The 21,276-nt window shown below is 43.6% G+C and overlaps 2 long non-coding RNA genes across 3 annotated transcripts; both read left to right on the top strand.

Annotated features, from left to right (window-relative positions):
* The first annotated feature begins 1,870 nt into the window (after window positions 1-1,870).
* On the top strand, window positions 1,871-7,409 carry LOC103359205 (uncharacterized). 2 transcript variants are annotated; one of them, XR_520297.1, is made up of 3 exons: window positions 1,871-1,953; window positions 3,992-4,110; window positions 4,717-7,409. It is a non-coding gene; the product is annotated as an uncharacterized LOC103359205 (long non-coding RNA). The 2 variants fall into 2 exon arrangements; XR_520296.1 differs by having other exon boundaries at window positions 1,878-2,026.
* A 261-nt stretch (window positions 7,410-7,670) lies between these two features.
* Window positions 7,671-9,305, top strand: LOC103359206 (uncharacterized). Its single transcript, XR_520298.1, has 2 exons — window positions 7,671-8,173; window positions 8,883-9,305. It is a non-coding gene; the product is annotated as an uncharacterized LOC103359206 (long non-coding RNA).
* Window positions 9,306-21,276: the final 11,971 nt, after the last annotated feature.

Here is a 21,276-nt window from a genome sequence, read left to right as displayed (position 1 = left end):
GGGGCTGGGAGCCTGGCTGCTGCTGGAGAAAGACACAGGACCCCGACAACGAGGAGGGGGCGGACCACAAACACCGACACACTCACGTACACCCTCACCCCTTGATGCACACACACACACACACACACACACACACACACACACACACGCCACCGCCGCCATGTCACCATAGAAACACAATGACCCTGGCCTTAGAGGTGCACTCCCGAGCCTGATCACCCGCCGTGCTCTGAGTCGTGGGGTGGAGTAAATCTGCCTATTTATAGCTGGCCCAGTGGCTCTTTTTTTTTTTTTTTTTTTTGTGACAATAAGAGCTAATCTCCTTTCTCCAAAGTCCCACCACATCTACCTGACATTAGCCTATCCCCGGCCCACATTAGCAAAAGAGATGAAGAAGCAGAACAGGGAATAAAATGAGAAAGAGAGAGAAAGTGAGTAGGTGGGAGGAAATAACAGAGAAAACACAGAAAAACAATGAAGTAAACCGAAGCTACGATGTCCTGATTCTACAGTTTGAACAGATCAGCATGTGTGTAGTATAGCGTGCATGTGTGTGGTTGAACTTCGACCCACATGAACCCAGACCAGACTTTGACCAACATGACTCGGCACTGCCCGGGGTAATTGTCCCGCTATTGGCTTCTGCTCGCAGCCAGACTGAGTTAGCAGAGGCAGTCACAGGGAGCAGCACGTAACTTTAGCCGGAGTAAAACCCACTCTGACCCTGGCTGCAGTCCAAGTCCAATGGCCTGTTTCTCCACCCCTCCTCCCCCCCCATCACGGCTGCGCTGATACTGAGCATACGCTGCCAGCACACAGTAGTGGGTTCAGTCGAGGCCTCACAATACGCTGGACACAAAGACAAACTGCTCCAGATAAAAGGGCTGATATTGATACTGCTGTGCCTTCACCAATAAATTCCCGGACATGATCTGAACGCCTTCGACAATGCTATGCCGTGTCGTCCCTCAGTGTGATTGATCAATGCTCTCTTTCTTTTTTTTTTTTAACTGCAGCTTGTTTTTTTGTTTTTCCATCTTTCACACATTCTTTTTGCTCTTCCTCTAGATTTGTATTTTCCATTCACTGGTTTCATTTCTCCTCTTTTTACTAATCGCAGTTCCTTTTTTGTTTGGAATGAAATCATGAGACAAACATGTGATTAAAATAACCGACCACATTCTATTTTTACACTAACGTACGACACCAGATGTATCGGAGCTTGAGGCGAAAGGTATTTCAGTTCCTGAAATCTGCCTGATGGGAGAGACGACTGATTTGAACTCAGCCGTGATGCACAAGTGTTTCCTGTCACACAGCAGTCACAGTTGTTGTGTTTTCAACTGTTTTGGGAACACTTTTACCCAAAGTAAAGCGCTGAATGAATAAACTGATAGATTATGACCACATCTGTATCACAACTATGCACTGGCACTCAGTCAGGTGTCAGTCAGACTATTTCCTGGCCGGACGCTATTCATGTGATCATCATGGGCAGTTGTGCCTCGGTGGCTAACTGTTTTGACTTGACTAGCTCCTCTCTAACCCCAGGGCTTGCTAATTGGCTTAGGCTGTTTCCTTTGTGGCAGACTGCGTCACACAGTAAACTTAACCTCAGCCCAGACATAAGCATATTAACATGGTTAAGTATAAATAGCTCAGAGTAGTTAAATTAATGTGGAAGTGAGTATTTTAGGCACCTGTGATCTTGTTAGTGGTGTTAAATTTAGCTCTGTGGTCCTCAATGAAGAATGGAAACAGTGACAGGGACCTGTTTTGCCACAACACACTTCCTGTGCACTGTGAGTAGTGAGAAAACCACAACCCAGTGACGCAACGTTCGGAAAAAAAAAAAAAAAAAAAAAAGCAACAGAGGCGAGGAAACTCAGCAATGAGGAAGTTGTGGCTTCATTTGAAAAAGGAAAATTGTTGACTGAACTGTAAATGGATACTGTAAGTGAACTGCAAAGTTTCCTTTGTGTGGACTTTCCCCTTTTGCGATAACACAATAGGCAGCAGTGATAAGGTGAGCAACAGACTGAGTACATGGCTGCTAATACTACCGCTGCTACTTTGCCTGACGGTGGAATGATTTCTTTGCTTTACTGCACAAAATTATTTCAGCAAGCATACGCTCACATATAGACACACATAGCCACCCTTTTTTGTTCTCTTTTATATTCTCAAACTCTCGTGCCATTGTCGCTACTCTAAGATCCTGTGGGCTATTGTTTGCCGTGACCTTCGCTATGCACAGCAGAACACGCAGCCTTTCCAGGACCACAAAAAAGGACTTTGTACTATAGACACAAATGTGCTGCAGCGTTTCCTGATAAAGCACAGTGGAACGTCGAATTAAGAGACCGATTTCTGAACGTAATCTGTTATATAAACTGCTTATTGACATGAATGAATTTATAAGACAGCACTGCGTAAATGTTGTCTATTGTTATGTGATTATGATATTTATACCCATGACCATGAGCTGCTAGTCAGAGGAAATGCGAAATGAGTGCATGTGAGAGATATTTTTGGTTCATTTGTGTCAGTTACCCTAAAAACCAAAAACGAAGATGCAGTCATTTTTGTCTGTTTGTGTGGGAGTTGGAACAGTGCAAGTGCAAGAGTTTGTGCGTGTATATTTGTGTGTGTGTGTGTGTGTGTGTGTATGTTTATGAGTGTGACATAGAGTGTTGGAAAGAAACAAATTTATAGTGTGAATTTTCTCTCTCCGAAACAACACCGAAAGTCATGAATCATCTCTGCTGCACAGACACAACCACAGGAAGTACCCATGGAACACATACACACACATGTACATGCACAGCCGGTATACAAAAGAAAAACCAAATACAATGAGAGTGATCTACTGGAACAAACAACAGGCCAGAAATAACACATAAATACAGCCCATAAACTTTGAATATCTCAAGGGTATAAATTCATCAAGTTTGTTTCCAGGGATTTCTTCAGATCGATCACAAGTCTCAACAACGCAGAAGAAGATTTTTTTTCTTTCTCTGAAACAGGCACCAAATCTTGTAGATCAATAAACTTTGGTCAAGACCCCATCACAACATCCCAGCCATTTGCTGCAGACGACAAGGTTACCATGGTGACCCCTACACACTGGGGACATATGTAGGAAGTAAAAAGAAGCGTGTGTGTGTGTGGTCCAGGTATTCCTCATGTTGTGGGGACCTGAATCTGTTTACACAGTCATATTATGGGACCAAAAAGCAACATTATTAAATTTTTAAGTGGAAGGCATATTTCAAAGTTAGGGCTAGACAAGTAGTAGTTATATTTCAAGTAAGAGTAAGTCTCCAGGAAATGAATGTAAGTCAAAGTTATGTCCTCTGAAGTCATGGATACACGTCTGTGTGTGAGGCTTATGGGAGACGGGGAGATAGCGAACCAGCGCTCTGCCTTGACCCCTGGAGTCCGTCTTTCTTGTAAACCTCGTTTTGTTCGCTGCGACAGAACAGAATAGTTGCTCATTATTCCTGTTGTATGAGCCTGGTCCTGTGGGTGACAGCCATAGAGAAAGTGTCCCCTCGCTGACCAGAAGGAACACACCACACACACAAACACAAAGAGAGAGTTAACAAGAGATAGACGAAAGGATCTCAAGGTTAAAAGAAATCCAGGCATGGCCATTGAAAGACACACAAAGGAGTACAAAGTGCTACATTTGTCCATGGCTTCCTCTGACATCTCGTTATGAGCAGTGGGAGAACTGGTCAATCATACGGTGCTTTTAGTATGTTTTTGTTTATAAGCAGTGCAGTGGTAAGGCTTTAGATTGCAACACATAGCGCCCAATTTACAGTGCACCAGTACAGTGACTTATCAAAACAAATATGAGGATGCTTCCAAAAGGTCTTACCAGAAAACAAGACGGGAGAAAGATTGTTCTTCCACTATTTTCCAACATCGTCTTCTTTGACTTCAATGCATGTGATGTTCAGACTTTACCATCCCTTCACAGGAGAATGTCACATCTTGAGGACTTCTCAACAGCATGCATGACCCCATCATCACGCTGAAAATGGCAACCATGCAAGTGGGACTTCAGTTTGGGAAACAGAAGTCAGACGGTCAGTTCAGGTGAGCAAAGTGCACGAGGCAACAGTTCAAAGTTACATATGGCTGCTCCTCCTACTGGGGCTGTGGACGGACACATTTTCCCCAACATGCCAGCCCAAAGCTTTCCCCCCTTTGTTTCTTTGATTGCTTCAAACATTTGACTCTTGACAGTGATATAAGGCTTTATAGTTTACAGGTATGCACTAAAATGAGAGTTAGGCCCTTGTTTCCGAGTTAGGCTGAGAACTTTATGACGTACTCTTGTATATGTACATGTAGGTCCATCTGACCGAGATGTGAATTTAATTTACCAATCTGGGCTCTTGAAAAGTGTTATACCTTAGCGTTCGTTTTCCAAGTGGAAACCTATTTTGCTATGACAAAAGTACAGTATGAGCATTACTGAGCCACCAGGAGAAGCACTTTGTCAGTCATATATAATTTGTTTTAAAATGTTCATAGAGTGCTTACGCATAAAAACTGCAAGGAGTTGCGTTGCATGTTGTGGGCCATGATCTTGTCTTTCCATTTGCTCTGTTTGTATTTATGCCATGAAGCAGATAGAGAGCGAAAACATTGCCGTCTTTGTGCTTGTTGCCAGTTGATGCCGTTGCTCTGATCCCTCAGGGCTGGCATGCTTGGTTGTCCAGGTGATGGCCACCGTGGAGACAGAGGGCCTGACCGGTCTTGGCCCACTCTATTACACCAACTGTGCCAACTTACCGTCAACTGGACACTAAACGGCGGCGACACGCATGCCGCTCTCCTCTGCAATGTACCGTGGGCACATGTGTTCAAACCTGAGAAAAGATAAACCAAAAGGGTGCACAGCCATTTGAAATCAGGAGATCTGAAATCAGATTTGCCACCCTCACATCTAACCACATCAGTTAAAAGAGTGTTGAAATATCTGACCCGGCATCAGCGGTGTAGGGGGATGATTTTGTTGCTGGTGGGCTATAAGCAACACAGAGAAGAGATTTGCAGAGACAGCCCATAACAGCTCCCTTGGAACCAATGACTCAGATATGCAGATGTGTTTACTTCCCTTCTGTTTCCCACCTCAACCAGCACACAAAAGGCAGGGGGAATGAAAGTGCCTGATAATGTCTTTAAGTGTTTCATTTATATATTTATATGCTGTTATAAAGAACTCATTTTTTACTAAAACTTAGACAAGCACTTCAAATGGGCTCTTTGCCTCTTCCCTCTATTCCCTCCCTCCCTTCTGAGGGTATTCATCTTTTGTCTAATGCGTAGCGCTGCTCTCTGTTAGTTTCTTTTCTGACACCATGCCAGCAGAGTCATCTGCAAAGGGACTCATGTAGGGATTAAAAACCATCAACAGCTCCCCTTTAACAGAGAGGTAGAAAAAAAAATGTTGAAAAATAAAATACAAAAAAAAAAAAAAAAAAAAAACTCCAGACAGTTTTGAGAAAACTTGCAGAAAGAGAATGCAGATTGTCACCTGACCCTGAGGCAAGGCAGCCCTAAATATAATAAAGAGAAGACAACAGAAGAAGACGAGGCGACACGACACGGGTAATGTGTTTTCTCTGCTGGTGTCGTCTGGCAGATCTGGGATGATTGAGTGCTGATGCCTGCCTGGGCCGCTTCAGAGAAGATCGTCTACCCCCCCCTCAGCTCGAACACACATGCACACACGTGCACAGCCGCACTCACGGCACACACTGACACATGTGTGTGCGCACACACACACACAGATTTCCTGTTGTTGAAGTGACAAAAACATCAAGGCGTATTAACTGTCATCATCTCAGCATCTCTTCATCTCTCTTTTTGGTCGAGGGAATATTTCAAGGTAACACTTTTTTATTGTGGTGTGTCTGTGCTTGTGTGTGGTTTCTCTCCATGGTGGATGTGTGTCTTAATTATAACGGGGTTTAGTGAATTAGGCCAGGATGTGTAATAGACTCGAATTTGCATAATCTCTGTTGAATAAACCCCAGTGACAAACATGCAAGCAGAAAATCATACCTACTTACTGTACTGCACGACTTCAATGAAAAATGATGTAGAAAGGCGTGTTTGTGACAGTAATCTATAACGTTTATTTGCAAAATGTGCGTATTAATCTCTGTGCATTTCTATAATCACTCTGTATTGTGAAATTGTCAGCAGCAGATACAGACAAACAGGTGCTGGCTACAGAGGAAGTTGATTGGCTGGTTTCCATGATCCATTTTCCCAAGGCTTCCACACCCCTGCAGCTGTCCTCCAGAATATGAGAACCATGTGTGTGCGCATGTGTGTGTGTGTCTGTGTGTACTCGTAGTGCATGCTTGTGGTTATGACAAATTCACTCCTCGTTGCTTGCCAATAAGCAAGACAATGATCTTCATTGACAACGAAAAATAAAATGCCAAACAAATGGGCCAACAAATAAAAGTAACTGTAGAAAATCACCACCTGAAATTTAACAGCCCTTAACTGGTTTTTGTTTTTTGGGGGGGGCTTTTTTGGACTAATTTTAAAATTTCTCAAAGTTTGAAAGAGTCTGGCCTGCTTGTGAATCAGCTTCCCTGATGTTCAAAGTGAAGTCATGTAACAGGTTTTTTGGGCTTTTGGCTGTTTTGCATGGCAGAACGTTTTGAACTGAGCAGTGACAGCTTCAGCCCGACTGAAGAGTCTACTTCAACTCGCCTCATTTCTATTGGAAAACACTTCTCTCTCTCCCTCTCCCTCCGTCTCTCTCTGTGTCTCTCTCCCTCACCGTCCTCTCTCTGAAGCTGCAGATCACTTGAAAAAGAAAGGGGAAGGAACATGAATAAAAACTGAAGGCACTTCTCTCAGATATGTCTCTTGATGCTCTTCAGATCTTTAAGGCTTCGTCACAGGGAAATGCAGGGTTACTCCAAGAAACCGAAGGACTGTGACTTCCCTAATCTACTGTACAAGACCTGAATTTCTAAAATCACCTTCTTCACAGCAACTTTGCTTTCCTCTCTCATAATTTTGATCCCATCTATTTGGCTTTTACTTATTGATGGGTAGGTGGAGGTGCAGCGCCACTCAATAACCACTTTTCTTTTAATTTGGATGAAAAGAAGAAAACTGGGGACCACATTGTCAAAAGAGAGTCTTGGTCTGTCTGTCCTTGATCATTTCATACTTTGATGCAACAGAAAAGAAGAAAAATAAGTCGAAGTGAATAAACTTTAGTGCAATACAAATTACCGAAGTTTCCATTATCTGTCCTTCCACAAGTGATCCACTGTGTAATTTGTTCAAGTAAATATAAATATAACTTGTTAACTAGATGAAACTGTGTCCAATAAAATCTGAAACGGCCGAAAAAAGTTTTGTGTTGATTGAAGATATTATTGCGAAATTTCTGCAAAAGGATTTCTGCTTACAGCTGCTCTCCCAGTGAATCGTAGCGTATCGGAGTTTGAAAAAAATTGCAGGTTTAGGGGACTAAAAGCTGTACCTGGGTTTGCCCTGTAATTCTCTGATGACTGATGTGCTAGGCCTAATGAAAACATCCTTGCAAAGTGAATCTGATTGGATATCAGCTCTCAGTCACTGTTAAGCAACAGCAGAGCAAATGAGATGCCAGCAGCGTCCCTTTTCTCCGTCCGTCTCTCTAAATTGGATTTCACGTTACAATGCAACAGGTTTGACCTCTACGGATGAAAGTTAAGCGTAACACCGGTTGTCTTTTACATCGTCTTTAAATCTGAAAGATGCCACACAGAATTGAATTCAGCAAAAGCGGGATTATGCAGTGAGTAATGCTGCCGTGACGACTGCTGGCTACACCAACGCCCATAATCTCTGAATTTACCAGCTTCTGTTACTTGCATTGATTCTGTACTTTCTCCTTTATGTGGAAGTTTGCTAGTTAAGTTTAGGTCACATCCTGTATCATAGTTAAATATTAAGTAACTCTGCAACACTAAAGTTTCTCTTTTTCTCTCTCTTTGTCTTTTTCTGCAGCCATTTTTTTGAAAACTAAAATAAGATGTGCCCATTAGACGAATGCCAAACTCCTCACCTGCATCACTTTTCTTTTCACTTCCTGTGACTTGGACTTGGAGGCCGACACATTTGGACATACATGGTAGGTGTGACTCACATCGGCCCTGCTTGATCTTTATCACTCATGACTTGTGACATATATTTTTGCAATTTTACGACACTCTAACACACTCTTTATGCTTACGTGAACCTTATTTAAATAGATTCATTTGTGATGCTGCCTGTCTTGGCTGGGAAACTTTTTTTTAAGTTAAATAAAGGCTTAAAAAAAAGCGAGAAAAACTCTCCTTCTTCAAGGTCCAATTTATTGTGATGAGTCGAAGAGGCAAAATTTAGCCATGACTCATGTTGATCTTTGGAGGCTTATGTCAGTAGGGATGCTGGGATAATTTTGGGAGGGTGACTTGGCCTGAGGTCTTCTGTTCTTTATAATAGACAGTCCAATCAAACAGTTCACCCTCAAGTGAAGACAGGAAACAGCACCCCCTGTTGGGGAGCAACAGCACTGCTTCGAGGGGCAGCCTAGAAAAACATTGTGTGACCTCTGGCTCACTGTATATCTTACAGCCTGCAATATGAGGGGACAGCTTTAGCTTTGCAGCTTTATTATCTTGTTTATTCAGTGTATCGTTACCTTTTAGGGAATCGTCACAAATTCAGCACTTTATGCTGAGTGTCGTGCTTTTAATTGTCCCTTTCTTTTGCTCAAAATAATAGGATTATACAACACCCCAGTGAAGACGTGTGACTGAGATTTCTATTGTTCTTCTTGTCTCTTGTTGTCACTGCAGTTCCTCCTCCCCTCTCCACTCCCTGGACATCACATAGCCAACAGATTAATTAGACAACTGATAGCAGTGTTCTCTCTTAGTCCTGGCCCACTGAGTTTTGTTTTTCTTTTTCACTTCTTGTAAGCCTCTAATTTCTATCTTTACATTAATGGAGCTTACTTGGTGTGCTGACCCAGGGGAGGCAAAAAATTAAGTCTCCTTTTTTCCTCCAGGGGGGCTGCAGCTTATTCCGCAGCTAGTTTGCTTCATCCATTTGCTGAGGGAAAATATTATACCAGGCAATTTTGTTAGACCGTGCAGATCCTAAATTTAACAAAAAAAAAAGAAAAAAAAAAAGCTTACATTTCATTATCACTTTTCCGTTGTATCGCACAATCTTACAGGGAACGTTGCAATCTATAAATAAAAGCAAAGGGCATTTTGTGAGAGCAGCCAGTGTTTCATGTTCTTCCATTCAACGTCTGTCAACCCTCTCTGGACAAGGGTCCAGGTTGGTTGCCTTGGAAACGAGCATAGGACTATTCTGAGCGCCCCAGCAGTGAGGGAGAGAGGAAGCGAGTGTAGTAAAGGTAAGTCACTCAAGGACTATCTGGTCAACCTGATAAAGTGTGATGAAAATCAAAGGCCACGACTCAGCGTCGTCTGCAATTCAGGAGAAAAAGAGAGAGAGAGAAAAAAGTGATTTCTTTTCTGAAAGCTTTGAAAAGAGTTGAACACAATGGATCAAATATTGTGTTGCTCTCGGAGCATGTCTTATAAAGTGGAGGAATCAATAGAAAAACTAGAGAATGGATTTACTTTCTCCTCCGATGTACAAACAGCGCAGTATGTTGCAAAAGATGCTGCCCCATCTGACTGGGTCGTAGACATTTCTTCTTTTTTATTGTTTTTTTGTTTTTTTTACTTGAACACATTTTTACACACCCCCTCTGCGCTATCTGTGCATTAATTACATGTGTCTGAAGTGCAAGCAACACTTGTTACACTAAACCATTATGCATGAGTCCAGGTCTGGGGCTCCACGCTTTTTATTCATGTTCTTTGAGGAGGCTGTCAGGCATAATTAAGACAACATGCTTCTAACCAGCCTGTTTGGATAGCCTCTGCCTCCCAACCCCCCTCACACTTCACTCTCCGCCTGAATTTGCCGCTGCAACTGCACACGTCGGTCCTTTGTATGTATCACAAAGCGCAGGGATGCAAGCAAGTGTGTAACAGTGACTATATCCAGTTTAGTTTGAGTAAAGGCAACAGATGGCAGGAAAATACCCAATTTGTTAATCCCTCACATCTAATTGCATTGTGGAAGTTTAAAGCAGAAAAAGAGGCAGAAACAAAGCACACAGATTGACTTTTCAGATAAAAACAACCACACCACTTGTCCATTCCTGCTATATTTACACTTATGTACATTTTGCGGGCAAAAAGCTGCCGTAAGGTCAGTGTTTGTTTTCCTTCTTTTGCTTCTCTCTTCACTCTTCCCTTGTGATCCAAGGTGACAGGGCAGGGCCGGGGTGGATAGGGCAGAGAGAGAGAGTGACCCGGGCAGCAAGGACAGGAGACACAGGCCTGTTGGTGACAGCACAGCAGCCACACAGGGGCCTGTAGAGACACTCCAGAGGGCATAATTCAATCATAACACAACCGTGATGAAGACAGAGAGACAGAGTTGGGGGATAAACCGGGAGAGTCGGAGGCAGAGGAGAGGAAAGCGGATAGAGGCATGAGTAGAAAGAATCAGATTACCATGCTCTTAAAGGGGAGGGGAGGATGACACTCATCCGACCTGATTTAAACGACAGAAGCGTAAGGAATGAAGTCCTCAGCTTGTCTGTACCCTGACCCTGCCAGGGAGCGATGAGTGTGAGAGAGGGGAGCAGAAGAATCGGTCATGCTTGGAGTGAGATGGTGCCTAATCGTCCAGAGGCCCGGACTGAGTAACTGTGACTGGGTGCATCCGCCGCTGAGCGAGCGGCAGGGACAATCTGAAAAGCTAAAAAGCCATAATCAGGTTTTTTACGCAAGCGGGCGAGCACGGTTTGCATGCGGGCTGCTTGGGGCTATGTGTGATGAGGCCGTCAGCCGCTAGTGGTCCACAGACATGACACAAGTCATTTCACCTCAGCTCCACTCTGCTCATGCACATTTACAGAATGGTAATCGTGCCCTGCGCTCTCTGGCTGATGCTGTCTGTGTGAATGTAGCCCATCTGTGCAGCTGGTTGGCTGGATTGATGGTTTTTAGTCTACCTATTGGAATTTCTTTCTTTTTCCCTTTTCACTCTCTATTCCAGTCACTCTTTGCTTTTGGGCTGTCTATTTTTGTCCGTCTTCAACAATCATGTGCTGTAATGGTATCAAACATTGGTGAGAAACTATTCTATCCCTACAGTAAGAGCCCCTGTGATTATAGCTGAAGAGTCCAGATAGTTTCCTTTCAGGTGTGTGTGTGCGGTTTGCACTTCTCCCCGAGTTTATGTCAGTGTGATTGTGTGTATGTGTTTATGTGTGCGCATGTTTGTCTTAGACTATTGATCTGGCCAGCCCACAGCAGACATTAAATGAGAAGAGTGGAGGCTGATGCCGACAAGGAGAGAGATGGAAAGAGTGATGGATGGCAATAAAAGAAAGGGAGCTGTAGGCAGGCAGAGCATTTTTATCTTTTTGATGTTACCATTTTGAAGTGCAAAAAGTAAGAGAATGCATTTAAAGATCTATCTAAGAATGTAAAAAAATGGAATCTTTGTACATTTTTTATGCAGATGATCCCTGCATGCCTTCAGTTCAATCCCAGCTGGTGGGATCCACGAGACAGGAAGCCAGATGTGGACACCGAAGTGGACGTGGTACACATACATACACTCACCCACAATAAATGTGCTCTTATAAATCAATTTTGCTCTACTATACAGACACAACCGGATTGAAGGAAGTGGCTCGGAAATATCAAAACAACCTTGGGGAGCTTGAGCTCACTGTGAACACTGTGTGCCTCCACTACGTGGGCTCTTTATATCTCTCCTATTCAATCAATGTGCTCCCCTCTCTTTCATCCATTAATTTGCTCTCTCTCTCTCACTCTCTATACGCATTATTTGTGTCATTGTACTGTTTGTCCTGTTCAGTGGGTATCATAAAGCAGTAGGGGCGACACACACCCACAAACTTGTGTGTGATGCAGTCAAAGCAATGGAAATGTCAAAATGTAGCGGGCATGATGGCTTCTTAACTCGCTCTATCTAATCGAAGGGGACAGCAAATGAATAGGTTCTCTTTGTCTGTCATCGTATGAATCACACTATGATTACATGCCACACACACGAACAGGAAGGTATATTCACACATGCACACTCAGGAAAAATATAAATATAATGGCATGTCCTTGCCAAGCAGAGTAAAAGGCATTCTTCAAGTGCACACAGTAACTTGTGGACACACCCAATACTGTATGTTCACATGCAAACAGAGACACGTGTGTCAGTTGTTGCAGCATATACATACAACGCACAGCACTCACAAGAGGTCAAGAGCACCATCTGTGCATGTTCAATTCTTAATTAGATTCACAGCCACTGAATAATGCATCTGTGTGACCAAAATAGATTGGAGGTGGGGAATACCTGAGATCACATATTTGACACATTTTTTCATTGACATCTTGGAAATCATCGTGTTTTTCTTTTCTACTTCCTGGTGTTGGGCCAATTAGTCCGTCTTGTTAATTCAAGGGTCTCGAGGATATAAAATGATACTCCACCCAAAATTTATTATCACATTCTCTCTTGCTCTCTCAGTGGTCGTCAAAAGTTTATAGTTGCCTCATGGTTGGAAAACAGCCGCCTGCTTAGCAGCAGTTCATTTACACTGGAATGTGCAGTTTAAAACAGTCTGAATGTCTCGTCTTAGTATATTATTGCCATTATACAAAATACTAGTAAATAGACAAATGAGTTTCTGAGGTATGGGCACAATAAGTTGAAACAGTTTTTCCCCATTTTTTTCTTTAAAATGTTTATATATACATAAATTTATACTAAAAAGTTAAAAGTAGAACTAAAAAGTAAATAGTTTGAAACATACTGAGCATATAGTGTAGATAAACTGTGGCAAAATGCATTGTGGTGCAGGACAGGAGTGGTTTGAAAACTTTATAAGGCCTTTTTTTTTTTTACAGTGAAAATTTGAGTGTAATTTAAAGGAATTCAAGCTTTTCACAGCTGCTCACTCCAGTCATTGAGATTACAACTACTTTTCACATTTTTGGATCACAGCGTCCTTTTAAGGTTGATCATTACAGCTTATTCTGCAATTTTCCCAAAAATTCAACAGATGTAATTCCAAAGTGTCTGACAGATGACAGAGAATGATTAACGGCATTAATACTTTGTTTGTGTCACGAAGAAGTTGATTCGTTGCTTCCAAAGTCGCAGTGTGTCACAGAGCGTAAGTACAGGTTATGTAAAAAACTATGTCAGCCTTGTAAATCTCTTCAAACTACACAGAAAACAATGCCAAGCTGTGCTGAAAACAGATATTGTACCGAGACTCAAAAAGGAGGAGCTTTGTAATGCCGATGCATCTCGTCGCTGTCAACGCTGACATGCTCATAAAACACAAGGCCTCATTTTACGTCAAACAGGAAATAGCCTGCACAATCCTGGGAACAAACAAGAGAGGACAGCGGTGCAGTTTGATTGGGCCGTGAACGGTCGCTGTCGTTACAAAGCACCACTGTAAGCTCCATTGATTATCAAAGGGCTCCGAGCTCAGACGGGGAGTCTACTGATCTTTCCCAAGCTCAGACATGAAAAGCCCCCAGTGACAGCTCATAGCCTGGGCTAGATCACACCGCTGTGCTGGGTGGGGGGGGAGGCGGGAGGCTTCTGCGGTGCCTGTTTTCCAACCACCTGCTCCACAGGCCGCGGTTGTGTTTTCTTGTTTTCTCTCTCTTAACGCTGTGCTCTGTCAGGGCGACAAGGATGCACTTTCATGTGAACTCAGGGCCAGCAACGACATCGGTGTGTGAGCGACACTTGGTAAAACAATGCAAGACAACCTTTTATTATGGCTATGCCTCATTACTTTTTAACCAGTGTAATCGTATGTGCTGCTCCTCATGAATTATTCACAGGTAAGCTCTCGTCACAAAATGACAGGAGGAGATAGCGGAGCGCTTCAAATGAAAAAACAAGCACAAAAATAGGAGAAGGCATATGCCGGGAACGTGATGCAGGGGTACATTTCTTCATGCCATCCATTAACTTATAAAGACTTTCATGCAGAGGCCACTGATTATTTATGTGAGCTTGCAACCCTGTAGAAAACGTACAGTCGGGGCTTTCAGCATGTGGCTCACGCATTGTGAGTTTGTTTTATTTGGCATGTGAGAAAATTTCAACTGACGGGAACAAATTGAAAAGCGGTACAATGTTTCAGCCCCTGTTTGTTGTTCTGTCATCATCAGTATTTGGCAGATGACAGGAAACATAAAAAGGAAGAGGGTCACTATATCACCTGAGATGCTAAGCTGGTCCTGTGTTGGTGTGTATTAGAAGAAAGAAAGAAAAAAAAAAGAAGAAAGAAAGCGTGCATTAAATGAGGCAACCCCTCTGTCCCTGATCCTTTGTCCAGCTTCCCCTCGTATCATTTCTTTGCTCACACTTTCCCACCCTAAGTTCCTGTCTTGTGATGACTAAGTCCTCTGTTAAAATTGAAATAAACCATCCCTTTATGAATCACTGTGATGCAGAAACCTAATCTGAAGGTTGACTGAACAGAAACCGAAATCTAAGAGCAGTTAAAGTTGTGGCTGAGCGGTTCACACAGCTGTGTGGAGCAACATCGACACTGCGAGTCTATTCATAGACTTTCAGCTGACTCCATGGCTCCCCTGGGAGTCTGCTGGTGCCGCCACACACCCCTGAGGTTCACAGCTTTATAAAACATCCATGATCAATTAGACACCAATTAAACAATGTGTTAATGAGCTGCTTAATGACTTAACAGCCATATTTCCTCCGTGAGATTTCGCCGCACGAGCTCAGGCTGTCAACCTCGTGGGCAAGACTGTGACTTTGTTCTCTTGACCTCCCCTCCGTGATTCTTTGGTGTTTTATTCATTCAGCTGCACAAACATAGTCTTGGCCAGCTGAAAAAAAGGAATAGATTGAGCTTTTCCACATCAAACCAATCTGATGCAAAACTGTTGATAACAATCAAAGGCACCGGTATATCCTAGATTTCTGAAGCTGGTGTTACCATGGCAACCGCTTGATTCCCTTTCATTGTCTATTAGTTGTTTAAAGTGTTTGTGTTGCTCAGTGGAACGGCTTGTAAAGGATCCGAGAGGCCATTTTGTAGTTTCACAGGAATAAAATATCGGCATTTGTTACATAATCTGGCCTACTTTGCTAAATTTGCTCCAGCATGACTTGCGATATAGTATTTTATAGCTCAGCATTAGTCGTTCCACTGACCAGCGGTGCCCACGTGGGTTAAAACAGCCAGGGCACGCACAAGTTTCTGACTCAGACCTCAAATGTGTGAGAAAAATAAAATTAAAGGTGAGTTTCAAAACCTTTAGTTCAAGCCTGCTATTCTCTCGCTCCACTCCTCCACTTTCTGAGTCAACCGCCTGCTTTTCAAGGCATTTCTCCACAGAATGCAGAGTGAATCACGACGTTTATATCATTAGATTTTTTGCCAAACTTTGTTTCAAAAAGTTGAAAAATGCTAATGCTATGTAAGGAGTGAGAAAAGAAAACGGAGCTCAGAAGGAGATGACCCACTTAGTGTAATTATCGCTAACGAAGAGACGGGAGAGTTGCGAGCTGGGGAAAACACACAGGCCTAAATGCGTTAAATTAATCCAGATAATTCAATAGGCGATGATGAAACGCCACAATCAAGCCCCCTCTGGCTCTGGTGTTTGACTAATAGTGCACTGGGCTGTTTTATGCAAATAGTTTTTCATAACCTTCCTCTTGTTCTCCGTGTCAGGAGGCGTGGTCGTGGTCACTGCTGCTGGGTTGTGTTTGTCTGCAGAAAATGACACACTAGTACACAAGCACATTTACATGCACGTATTAAGACACGTACACACATGGATAAACACACCACTGTATACTGTCACCCTTGGACATTTCCCGAGCTTCATGTGAAATTCATACAATGCGTTCGACCATGGCTTCCCTCAGGGCGTATGCAAGTGCTGCGTCTGAGGTTTAGTAACAAGATCATTAAAATAATCAAATTATGATAAGAGAAAGTCAGTCGTGCCGAAACTAGTTGTTTTGAGTCCATCAGAGCTGTTTGTGTGCGGAGCGGCGACCGAGGAGAGGGCATCATCAACATTAGCTGACAGCATGGGAAAAAGCCCGCGGTGGATCTGAGCAATAATAACATTACCAGCGCTTTCTCACAATAATAACATTGCGGGAATAAAAGAAAAGTTCTTCTTCTTTTTTTTTTTTTTGTTGTTTTTTTTTTTTTGCAAGTTAAGTGTCCCACTTTTTAGCCTCAGAGCAAAACAATCCTCACTCATCAGATCGTGTCTTAATATCTTGTCAGAGAAGATGTCTGACTGGCTCACCTCCTGTTCGCAGGCTGCAAGTCTGTTTCTGGAGGCGATGCAAAGCGGCATCTCCTCTAATTCACCGTCACACAAACAGAGAGAGCGAGGGAAGCACAAGTGTCTTCAGAATGGATGCACCTTTATCTCCAGTGCAAATATTTGTTTAATGAGAAAAACATTATTCTACCTTTAATTACAAATGTGTCTTTCCTTTCTGCTTACAAACATCTCCTTTGAGACGTCTTATTACAATTCCAGTTTAATCTGAAAAGGAATTAGAGCGGCAGTAATTAGTTTATAGAGGAGTCTAATTGTCTTACTGTGTTTTAAAAACATTGCTTCATCTCCTCGGGAACTTTGAAAGTAGGATCGTGTTTCCCCTTTACAACCCCCCACCCCCCATTCAACTTCTCTCCTCTGCTGCAGCTGTACAACAAAACTATTAATTTAAACCAATAATCTCCAAGTCATTACCACTTATCAAAAGGGCTGCAAATTAATTATGTTAACAGCAAGAATTTTCATTAGATCTTTAAATGCGTACACTTCATCAGTTCTGAGAACTCAGCAATTTGATTACAGTTGATTTCTTTCTATTTATTGAAGCAAGCGTTTCTTTCTCCCCCCCCACCCCCCGTCCTTTTTGTCCGTCTCTCTTTTTTTTTTTTTTTTCATTAATTGGATTATGATCAATGCGAGCTTTAATGTTATGGAAAACTTAACCGAAGCCTCTATCTACTGTGACACAGTTTTGCGCTGGAAGATTAGAGAATGCCATATCTTCATTCGTCAAATATCAAACTGTCTTTCCTTAACGATGTTAGAACGAAACGTTGCTAATCACTGCTGACGAACGCACACTGCTGTTCTACAAAGATAATGAGTCTGCCAGAGTCAAGGGGAGAAACAAACAGCTGAGGAGAGAGGAGTGAGATGGAGAGAAGAGGAGGAGACGAAATGTGACAGATCAACAAAACACAGATACTACAAGTGCAACTACAGACTGACAACTTGTGTGGAAAAAAAAAAAAAAAGAAGAAGAAGAAAAACAACATACTAAAACAACTGAAGGAGAAAAGACAGGGGTAGCACAGGAAATGAAGGAAAGGGAGATATGTAAAAGGGTGTGAGACGTGAGACCGTCACATTGTTTCAGGTTTGAGAGTTGACCTAAATGGAGCTGTGAGGCAGAGCGGGAGCGACAGAGTCAGAGACATTACTGAGACACATGTCAACCACCGTGGGATGTAAGGTGTGAAAGAGAGAAACAGAGTGAAGGAGGGCGAGAAAGGGGGGAAAATGAATGAAGAGGAGAGGAAGGGAGGCGTAAAGGATAAAGACAAACTCAGAACACAAGACAGCCAAGTGATCCTCCTCTGCTGTGTCCATTCCTGCAAACTTTTTGCATCACGCTGAGAGTAAAGTTGAGCATTTCCCACCTGAAACCGATGCATGTAATTACACCTGCTTATCAGGGCTTTTGTTTGCGGCTATTTGGTTGAAGAATCCACCAGCCAAGAACTTTAAAAGCCTGATGATTTATACCTTCCACATTCCCACAACACACACGCAGTGGATTTATAGACACATGAAATGCACCTGTGTGCTGCAGCCGCCTCCACTTTGGACCTGAAATGTCACACGGACACATAAACACACACACACATACACACACACACATACACAGGTGCTGCTGGGTGGACCGTGGGGAAGAGGTGAGAGCGCTCTCGCTCCACTGAGTGGAAAACCTGATCTTCTTACCTCAGCAACTTCAGATGGAGCAACTCAGTGGAGAGACATCTGTGTGTGCTGCGAGAACCAGAGCAAGAGCCTCGCCAGCGGAGGAATAAACACCGAGACCGAGGAGGAAGTGGGAGATGGGCAGACAGAGCTGGAGACACTGGGCCCTTGGCTGTTGTCATGGCAACATATTAGCGAGCCGTCGGGTAAACAGGTGTCTCCCTTTAACTTAATCAATCCAGCTAAGTGAGCTAATCAGCACTTGTGATATGATCCACAGGTCCGACAAGGAGCCGGCAAAACCACATGATCACCCCCCTCCCCCACCCGCTCCCAAAACCTTGACCTTTCGTCAGCCTGTCCGGCGCTCTGGCCCGTCTGGGGTCAAATGGATTTACACAGCAGTCTGCCGTTCAATTGACTCACCGCTGAACCAGGAGAAGCTCCCCACCAGCTACTGCTGTTTGTGTATATGACCACCCACTATCATCATTAGCATCTGAGAGAGAGAGCACCGGTAGTGTGGATTATCACAGCCACGCGTGCTATTATCATAACAGTTACGATAGCTACGCCTTGTTGAATGGATAATCAGCAAGGTATTATGTGCTGGGATAATAGCACCATGTGAAAACTGGAGATGCACTCCCGGCTAACGTGCGTGCACAACCGTACCAATTATTATGAGCAGGGTTCATGCTGCATTTCGTTAAAGCTGTGTACCACCGCAGATCTGATTACGATAACAACAGTGTATCTTGTGATGATTATTATTAGGACCGTTGCAGCGATGATGAGGGTGTTATTTCCAGGCCTGAACTTACCTTTTGTGTGTTCAACAGCTGCGTGTGCGTGTGCATGTGTGCATCAGTGTCGGCGTGAGTTAAAGAAAGCGAGCGAAGCGGTTGTAACAGAAAGTGGTCTCATCCGCTGCAAATCGTTTTATGTGTGAAAGAGACATCATCTGTCACATTTCACACAGAAGTAGCATTATCACTTCCACAATACAGTTTGTCCTGATTGGTGAATTATTTAGTTAAAGAAAATAGCGAGAGGAGAGATTATCCCACTTTGCAAACTGTATGAATCTCTGTTTCGGCTTGACACATCTGCATCTGTGGGACTAATGTTAGTAGTTGTCATTAGGAGAGACCCTGCACTAATTATCTCATCACTGTCTGTCTCCTCGGAGTCGCATCCCGCTCAAGCTAAGAAAGGAAAATGGAGGAATGCACATGAATTTTCAAGTCTTCATCAGATTCGGTCCATCAAAAAGGTGTAGAGGTGCTTAACGATGACAAAAACATGATCGGGAACAAAAGTGGTTCGCAGGCGTAATCAAAGACTTGCTCTTTTACAATTAAATCTGCTGAAACGGGAGGTTTGCTCTGCTCCGGCGTTTCCCCATCTCATTTTAAGAGGGCAGCATTTTTGTTGCCTTATATCCCCCCGCTGCTCTGGGCATGTACACATTATTAAGCTGCTCAGGCCTCTCACCAGCGTCAGGCCTCCACCTCTCGTTCCCCCCTCATCACTCTCCCACCCGGCTCCCCAGAGATAATCAGGGTATTACAAATGAAAAGTCAGAGCCATAAATCAGGACCCCCACCAACCTCACCACACCCCCACAGGTTCTTTCACGCCACTTTCCTCCCCCCACCTCCCTCATCCACTCTCCCCTCGCTTCCCGTCTTCATCCAACCTGTACAAACAGCGGCTCTGCCTCTTTCCACCGGTGTGAAAAAGACACAGACTTTACAAAAGAAAGACAGAAGAATAGAAAGAGGGACAGATTGGGGGGAGAGAGGAGTGGTGTGGGGCTGAGTAATCTGGGATTTCCACTGTGTGACTTCAGCAGTTGGCCCATGTCATCCATCAAACTCACATCTGTGTCACAAACATTCCCGTGTGTGTGTGTGTGTGTGTGCGTGTGTGCGTGTGTGCGTGTGCGTGCGTGCATGTGTGTGTGTTGCAATCCTACATGACTCAGATGCAGCTGGTCTGCTGAAGTAGATGAACAGAGACAGCCGAGGGCGAGGAAATACAAAAAATAAACCAGTTTTGGGGAATCTAATGTCCTGTGAGGAAATTATACGTCAAGATATTACGCTTCTGGATTTACATAGACAGATGCAGAGAAATTAGCGCATCATATAGACAAAAAAAACACTCCAGTTTTGTTTCTGTAGAGCCACTTTAACAGCCTGTGTTGTAAAAAATCCTCCTAAAATGAAAAAAAAAGCTCTTCTTTCCCTCAGCACAGCAGACAGAAGTTAATGAAAAACTGATGTAGACTGGGTGAAGTCTTCAGACGTCCCTGGCAACAGATGAAAAGTTGCTGCTGTTGTGTCAAACAGATGAGGACAGAGGCACTGACATGCAGTCTGATCCAGGTGTCAGTCTGTACAGTACAGCAGCTAATAGCAAGAGGGAAGGAGAAGAGAAGAAAGGGAGGGAGAGATGGATAGAAGGAGGGAGGGATGTCTCCCCCCCTCCCCAGCCTGTCAGTCAGTCACAGAGGGGGAGAACGACAGGCCACAATGGGGCCCTTCAACGCCTGGCTGAAAGTTGTAATTTAGCATGAAGAGCCATCGAGGGGCGAGCCTAAATATAGCTGCACATATACATTGTGTCTTGTAGAGAGAATAGCAATTAACAGCCAATTAAATGAATGACTGGGGTCAGCAGCAGCAGCAAACTAATGGTGGGTGTGCTGCAGCGCTACCAGATAATCCGAAGAGACAAAGAGAGAGGTTGGGGAGTGAGAGGGGGCAAATTTCTCAGTGTTTTCTCCTTTCTTTTGTGCAAGGCAGCATGATAAGATCTGAAGGGTTCCAATAACGCGTCACCTGTGTCTCACCTGTGCCTGTGCAGAGGACTCACGCACGCAATAAGGTTACCGTGTGCATGTCACCGTGTGTGCATGCGTTCAAACATTAACACGCCGTTTGTTTATTAAGATGAGCGAGAGGACATGTGTGCTTAAAGGGTGTGTTTGCACAGAAAAAAGTTGTACAGGTATGTGAAGGTGTACCAGCCATTATGTCACTGTGTCACTATTTCACCAGTCACTCCTGTCCGT

Source organism: Stegastes partitus, unplaced genomic scaffold (assembly GCF_000690725.1).
Source record: "Stegastes partitus isolate 25-593 unplaced genomic scaffold, Stegastes_partitus-1.0.2 Scaffold359, whole genome shotgun sequence".
Classification (NCBI taxonomy): Eukaryota; Metazoa; Chordata; class Actinopteri; family Pomacentridae; genus Stegastes; species Stegastes partitus.
This window is presented reverse-complemented; position numbering and strand designations above follow the sequence as displayed.